The following is an 8,392-nucleotide window of genomic DNA, read 5'->3' on the forward strand; positions in this document are numbered from 1 at the left end:
AGTTCTTGACAGATGAAATATCAGTGTTTCACAGCTGTTTGAAGCTGTGAAACACTGACACTCTAAGTTCTAAGCTGAGTCATTCTGCACAGACTCAGTTAGAACTCGCACCGGCACTCAAAGCTGAAGGCTGTCACTTTTCACAGATCGCAGCCGTTCAGCTTTCAGTTCTGGCTGAGCGATGCGCTCCCGACGGCTACAGGAAGAAAGGCTGCTAAGGTAAGTACAGGTAAGTAAAAGTTCTTTACACACTTTAGACACACGAAACACACTTACCTTTGCACTCATGCACCCATCACTCACCTGAGCGCCGACATCGCGACCCCTGCAACTCCTTCAACCCGACGGCCCGCCTGCTCTACCTGGCGTGGTTTGGAGCCGTCGGGAATCCCACACGAAACCCCTCAAAATAGGGATTAGGCTAAAAACTGCCTGTTAACTACCTGTTAACAGGCAGTTAATTGGCACTAATCCCTTCCCGCCTGGTTTCGGCGGGTCCCAGTGCGGGGCAGGTACCCGCCACCCCTGAAACTTACGTGGGGCGGGATTTTGGGCGGGATGGTGTCGGGACCCCCAAATTTGGGATTTCCCCCCCTCCCACACGCCTGAAACCCCGCCTGACGGCTCCCCAAAAATCTAGCCCATGTGTTTTCTTTGGTAAAGTATTAAATGTGCTTTTTTATCACCCTGATTATAACCAGTTTCTCCAGCAGCTAGTACATATTTTTGTCAGGAGGCAGTTACCTTGAAGTTTTGGAGAGCTGGAGAGGTAAGTAAATTGTCTGATCACATTTTCCCTTATACTTGTGTGAGTTTTCTTTTCCAATTTTTATCTGCATAATGTGTTGATTTTTTCGAGCCTGAATAAACTAGATGGGGTCGATTTTAACTCAGGTGCGGGGAATTGTCGGGTTCCCCGAATTTCGTGTTTCCCACACGAATCTAAATGGGTGTGTGAGGTTGATGCAATTTTAACTCAATTGGCCGATTGATTTCCAACATGTGGGAACCCTTCGCAAATGAGTATTTCCAGTCAGAAAGTCGCATAATATGACATAAGAACATAAGAACATAAGAAGTAGGAGCAGGAGTAGGCCATACGGCCCCTCGGGCCTGCTCCGCCCTTCAATAGGATCATGGCTGATCCGAACGTAGACTCACGTCCACTTCCCTGCCCGCTCCCCGTAACCCCTAATTCCCTTATCAGCTAGGAAACTGTCTATCTCCATTTTAAATTTATTTCCTGTTGCAGCTTCCACAGCTCTCTGAGGTAGCAAATTCCATAGATTTACTACCCTCTGAGTGAAGAAGTTTCTCCTCATCTCAGTTTTGAAACGGCAGCCCCTTATTCTAAGATTATGCCCCTTAGTTCTAGTCTCACCCATCAATGGAAACATCCTCCCCGCATCCACCCGATCAAGCCCCCTCACAATCTTACATGTTTCGATAAGATCGCCTCTCATTCTTCTGAATTCCAATGTGTAGAGTACTCAACCTTTCCTCATAAGTCAACCCCTCATCTCCGGAATCAACCGAGTGAACCTTCTCTGAACTGCCTCGAGAGCAAGTATATCTTTTCTTAAAATTGGAAACCAAAACTGTACGCAATATTCCAGGTGTGGCCTCACCAGTACCCTGTATAACTGAAGCAAGACTTCCCTGTTTTTATACTCCATCCCCCTTGCAATAAAAGCCAAGATTCCATTGGCCTTCCTGATCACCTGCTGTACCTGCATACTAACCTTCTGTGTTTCATGCACCAGGACCCCCAGATCCCTTTGTACTGTAGCACTTTGCAGTTTCTCTCCATTTAGATAATAACTTGCTCTTTGATTTTTTCTGCCAAAGTGCATAACCTCACACTTTCCAACATTATATTCCATCTGCCAAATTTCTGCCCACTCACTTAGTGATGACATCATTTAAGGTCTGCAACAAGCCTTGCTTCTTCTGCAGGCTGCCAGCCTTTTGGCATTTGATGGCACAGGAACCTGTAGGAACAATGGCCAGCGGGAGGCCAAGATCATCTCCTAAATTTGATGAGGCATCACTGCAGGCATTGTTGGATGGGGCTAGGGCCAACAGGAAGGGCCTGCTCCCTTCTTCAGGGAGGAAGAGGCCTCCCAGTCAGACCAAGGCCGTGTGGCTACAGGTGGCTGGGGAAGTCAACTCCTTGGGGCTCACACGGCGCAGCTGGATGCAGTGCAGGAGAAGATTCCATGACCTTCATCGCACTGGAAAAGTAAGTATGAAGTTTCCATCACCCTCAATCTGATCCCCATTGCCTTTCCTCACCAGCACTCAGCTTTAGCAATCTCTTCTTCCACATCCCACTTGACACTCACATCCATGCACTCTTAGCCATTCCCTCTCTCTCTATGCTCACATTCACGTAACTTTTCCACTATGCAGCCCTCACACGCCCTCTCGCTCTGATGCTTTGAACACAACTGACAACGCACAGGGAGGGCCCTTGGTTTTGCAACCTCACTCCATCTTTGTCTCCTTCTAAGTATCAATGCTATGCAATCCCTACACTCACTCCCTCATTCTCACTCAACCTCCACTTGTCTCCATTGCAGGAAAAGAGAGCTCATAACAGGAGAGAGCGAGCCAGGGCAGGAGGAGGGCCACCCTCATTAGCCCAGCTCACCCCCTGGGAGGAAGCCGTCCTGGAGATTGTCGGGGATGATACAGACGTGGAAGTTGGGGGAGGACAGACAGGTGCACCCACACAAGCTGGTGACAGAATAGTTTTCCATCTCATTGCCATTGCATGAGTCGCTGATAATGATTCTGAAGCTACATCATATGGACTTATGATCATCTGCAAAATGCAATGTGCATGTAGCCTTGGCATCACATCTCTAACTCTTTCCATTACTCCCCCACAGGACCATCGAGAGCCCCCGTCCCCACTGTGCAGGAGGAAGAGCCTGAGATTCCAGACTTCTCAGAGGAATCTGCAACATCTGAGAGCGCAGCATCAGCAGAAATAAGCACACCCAGCACCAGCGCAGATATTCACACCTCGGGGGGACCTTCGGGACATAGAGTAGTGCTGTCATCTGGTGTATCACAGCTCACAAGTGAGCATCAGCAGAATGTGGAGACCGGGACAGTAGTGGAGAGTCCTCGTCAGATGGCGCAGGACTCTGCCAGCTCGGCTCAGCTGCATGTCGACCCTCTGCCTCTGGGTCCATCCATAAAATCAGAGGTGATGGAACTCCATGCACAGTTGTAGGAGTCTCTGGCAGGTTTTGTCTCCAGGGTCGCTGCGAGTGTGGAGCGAATGGAGGAGTCCATAGCGTCCATGAGCAGAGCTTTTGTGGAGTCAGTGGCGCATGAACGCATCAACACGGACAGGATGGCTACCTACGTGGATATGATTGCTGCCTCCGTGGTAAGGCTGGCTACCGTAGAGGAGAGGATGGCTACGGTAGAGGAGAGGAGGGCTACGGTAGAGGAGAGGAGGGCTACGGCCAAGGAGGAGGTTAGTCACCAGGGTAAATCCATGTTGACTTTTTCCGATCCTGTCACTGTTTTCCAAGTGCTTGACTAATCTACTGGAATTTTTTGAGGATGTAACTGGTAAAATAGATAAAATAGATGAAGGAGAACCAGTGGATGTGGTGTATTTGGACTTTCAGAAGGCTTTCGATAAGGTCCCGCGTAAGAGATTCGCATGTAAAGTTAAGGCACATGCGATTGGGGGCAAGGTACTGACTTGGATAGAGAACTGGTTGGCAGACAGGAAGCAAAGAGTTGGAATAATCGGGTCTTTTTCCGAGTGGCAGGCAGTGACTAGTGGGATATCGCAGGGATCGGTCCTAGGACCCCAGCTATTCACAATATATATAAATGATCTAGACGAGGGAACTAGATGTAATATCTCCAAGTTTGCAGATGACACAAAGCTGGGTGGGCATGTGTGCTGTGAGGAGGATGCCGAGAAACTCCAGTATGATTTGGACAGGTTGAGTGATTGGGCAGATGCATGGCAGATGCAGTATAATGTGGATAAATGCGAGGTTATCCACTTTGGTGGCAAAACAGGAAGGCAGATTATTATCTGAACGGCAATAGATTGGGAGAAGGGGAAGTGCAAAGAGACCTGGGTGTTCTTGTGCACCAGTCGCTGAAGGTAAGCATGCAGGTGCAGCAGGCGGTTAAGAAGGCAAATGGTATGTTGGCCTTCGTAGCAAGAGGGTTCGAGTACAGCAACAAGGATGTCTTGCTACAGTCGTATAGGGCCTTGGTGAGACTGCACGTTGAGTATTGTGTGCAGTTTTGGTCGCCTTACCTGAGGAAGGACGTTCTTGCCATGGAAGGAGTGCAGCGAAGATTCACCAGGCTGATACCTGGGATGGCAGGAATGATGTATGAGGAGAGATTGTGTCGATTGGGCTTATACTCACTGGAGTTTAGAAGATTGAGAGGGGATCTCATCGAAACTTATAAAATTCTGTCAGGCCTGGACAGACTAGATGCAGGAAGGATGTTTATGATGGCCGGGGAGTCCAGAACCAGGGGTCATAGTCTAAGAATAAGGGGTAAGACATTTAGGACTGAAATGAGGAGGAATTTCTTCACCCAGAGAGTGGTGAACCTGTGGAATTCTCTGCCACAGAGGGCGGTGGAGGCCAGTTCATTAAATATATTCAAAAAAGAGTTGGATATATTTCTTAAGGCTAAAGGGATCAAGGGATATGGGGAGAAGGCAGGGACAGGGAACTGAATTTTGATGATCAGCCATGATCTCATTGAATGGCAGAGCAGGCTCGAAGGGCCGAATGGCCTACTCCTGCTGCTATCTTCTATGTTTCTATGAATTTCTTCACCCAGAGAGTGGTGAACCTGTGGAATTATCTACCACAGAAGGCAGTTGAGGCCAATTCATTAAATATATTCAAGAAGGTGTTAGATATATTTCTTAAGGCTAAAGGGATCAAGGGCTATGGGGAGAAAGCAGGGACAGGGTACTGAGTTTGGATGCTCAGCCATGATCTCATTGAATGGCGGAGCAGGCTCGAGGGGCCGAATGGCCTACTCCTGCTCCTATCTTCTATGTTTCTATGTTTCTATGTAACCACTTATCATTGGTAGACCTCCCATGCCATTGCTCATAGGTAGTCAATGAGAGTCAGCATTGATTTGTGAAGGGCCGGTCTTGTCTGACTGATCTAATAACCTTTTGGAGGAGGTCAGTAACATGGACAAGGGAGTGTCTCTGGATCTTGTATGTGTGGACTTCCAGAGGGTTAAATTATGAGAACAGGTTGCAGAGACTGGGCTTGTATTCCCTCAAGTACAGAATATTAAACGGTGATATAATTGAGGTGTTTAAGATGTTCAAAGAGTTGGTCGGGTCGATCGATAAAAACTATTTCCTCTGGCGGGGAAATCCAGAACAAAGGGGCATGAGCTTAAAATTAGAGTTAGCCTGTGTAATGTATGTAGTGTATATATACCTTAAGGGAGAGAACTACTTCTTACAGCTCCTGTATACTGTAGTACCGGCAGTGACCACACCTGTATATAAACCCTGAGTAGTGATCTGTACAGTTAGTTCTAGAGTAACCCTCATTCAGTAAACACCTGTTGAATCGTTCCCTGCAGTCTGTTGTCTGATTATTGAAGGACACAACATTAAGATACACGGATATAACAGCCTGGTCAGGGATGTGATGTCAGGAAGCACTTCTTCTCCCAAGGGCTAGCGGAATTGTGGAACTCTCCCCCCATACCTATTGAGGCTGGGGGTCAATTGAAAACTTCAAAAATGAGATTGGTAGATTTTTGTTAGGCAAGAGTTTTAAGGGATGTGGAACCAATGCGGGTAAATGGAGTTAACATACAGGTCAGCCATGCTTGAATTGAATGGCAGAACAGACTTGAGGGGCTGAATGGCCTCCTCCTGTTCCTGAGTTGATCAAGGGATATCGATCAAAGACACGTAAATGGATTTGAGGTGCAGAGCAGCCATGGTCTAATTGAATGCTGGAGGGGCTGAATGGCCTACTCCTGTTGCTTTAAATGTATGCAATTACTTAACATAATTGGTAGAAGGCAAACAATGCCATCACTGCCCATCGCCCACACACCCTGTGGCCTTGGTCGTACCCACATGGAAACCTGTTACTGCTTTCTAGCGAAACTAGTCAGTGTAACTTAAGCCCAAAGGTTTTTACCAAATATGGTAGCAAGGTGAGGCCCCTTTAATTGGACGGGTCAAACCGTGACATCGCAGAGTAAGCCTTACCCTCACACTGCGCATCACACTGAGATGAGACATCACAATAGCTTTGTAAACTATATAAATGTGAGGCATCTGACTCTGATTAACTGGCTTTTCTGTCTATGACTGAATGCGGTCGGCTCGAACATCTGAACAGCTTTGCTCTGTGAAGACAACACGAACAATTGAAACATCATCAACCAGCAGCGTGGACAGAAGGTCGTGAACTTTGACAGGTTTGTCTTTCTGGGATGGCAGGAATGACGTATGAGGAGAGATTGTGTCGATTGGGCTTATATTCGCTGGAGTTTAGAAGAATGAGAGGGGATCTCATTGAAACTTATAATATTCTAACAGGACTAGACAGACTAGATGCAGGAAGAATGTTCCCGATGGTCGGGGAGTCCAGAACTAGGGGTCACAGTCTAAGGATAAGGGGTAAGCCATTTAGGACAGAGATGAGGAGGAATTTCTTCACCCGGAGAGTGGTGAACCTGTGGAATTCTCTACCACAAAAGGCAGTTGAGGCCAACTCATTAAATATATTCAAGAAGGAGTTAGATATATTTCTTAAGGCTAAAGGAATCAAGGGATATGGGGAGAAAGCAGGGACAATGTACTGAATTTGGATGATCAGCCATGATCTCATTAAATGGCGGACCAGGCTCAAGGGGCTGAATGGCCTACTCCTGCTCCTATCTTCTATGTTTCTATGTCTTAACCTGTTTATCTTGTATTATTAGTGAAAGCCATAATGAGCAATATTAAGTTTATCAGATACAGTAATATTGATGCACAGTCGGGTGGAATAGTTCAGTTTGTTATTGGTAGTTTTTCCATAGTGTTGCTCATAGGTAGTCTGGGTCCCGGAGCCTGGTTACTGATGGTTACTGAGCCCCATCCAGCTCCTGACTGACCGGCTCCTCCCAGTCCTGGAGTTTAATGCTTACTCCCTGCTCTGTAAATGTAGACAGCTATTTACTGACTGTGACTAACTGTGTTTGGAGCTTTAGTTCCTGCTTGTATCATTCCCCGTGAAAGTCCGAGTGAGTTACAGCAAAATCCGTGCAGATATAAAGGCTCAAATCCTGGAAACTGAAAGCAGGTCGTACATGCTGGTTGTTCTGATCAACTTGTCCTGGACACGGGGATAGCCTGTGGTACAGCTAAGCCCGACCATTTAAGAAGGTCAAGAGTGTCCCTCTTGAAACCGTTGATTGGTGTTGAATGAACGGGTCTAAATAAGAGAGGCTGACAGGGAGAGTGAACGACTGAATAATCAGTTTCTCAAAGTGTTCACCAGTACTGAGAGCTCAGGGTTAAGACTCGAAGAATGTACTCCTGGGCAGTAATGCCACTGGAGCTGCCTTGACCGAGCTTTGTACCTGCCCTCACAGCTCGACGCTGACCCAGGTGTTGACTTTTTAAAGGGAATTTGATAAATCCTTTTACAGGTTATATATTTTATTATACAAGGGGAGCGATAAAATGCCATCATTGTCCTTGTTGCAATCCAGTGATTTTTGTGATTTCTTCTTCTGCCACAGGTACATGGTTGGTGTCAGGATGAGTGAGAGGAAATGGACGGTTTCATCAAACTACCAACAGACTAAAGTTGTCAGTAACAAAACCACAAAGACAACTGGATCACACGTCCTGACCAAAATCACATCAATGCCAGCAGAGATACCACAAAGGAGGAAACAGCAACACTGAAATACCCCTCACGCCCATCCCTCTGTGCCCCATCCATTTCTTTAGTATCAACTGTACATCTTTTAATTTCTTTATTTGATGGCCAATAACAGATCCATTTAAATGTGCAGTCAATGATTGGAGATGGTGTTAAACCAACTCTTTCCCTTCTGGCACGTTTCTTTCCCATTTTAAAAGATTTCCCACACCCCTCTCCCTCCTCCCTAGTTCTCCCCTGGGCTGGACCTTCACGTCCAGCACTCAGGTCCCCGCATCGGCATCAAGCACCAACCCTGCTCCAACTCCAGGCTCAGTTCGGCATTGCTCGGGGTTAACTGCACTGGCACTGGATAGGGCCCAGTCCATACAGTCATCTCCGACCGATGTCGACCGGTGGTCCAACTGTTGGGACTGAACAGGAAAGTCTCAAGGGTGGACGCTCCGGTTGTTGCCTCGATG

The 8,392-nt window shown here is 47.1% G+C and overlaps 1 long non-coding RNA gene across 1 annotated transcript; it reads left to right on the top strand.

The window, feature by feature from the left end:
• The first annotated feature begins 708 nt into the window (after positions 1-708).
• Positions 709-8,146, top strand: LOC147123747 (uncharacterized). Its single transcript, XR_015075004.1, has 3 exons — positions 709-769; positions 6,396-6,474; positions 7,786-8,146. It is a non-coding gene; the product is annotated as an uncharacterized LOC147123747 (long non-coding RNA).
• The last annotated feature ends 246 nt before the right edge of the window (positions 8,147-8,392 follow it).

Source organism: Somniosus microcephalus, chromosome 2 (assembly GCF_052327205.1).
Source record: "Somniosus microcephalus isolate GS21.2 chromosome 2, FLI_Smic_1.0, whole genome shotgun sequence".
NCBI lineage: Eukaryota > Metazoa > Chordata > Chondrichthyes > Squaliformes > Somniosidae > Somniosus > Somniosus microcephalus.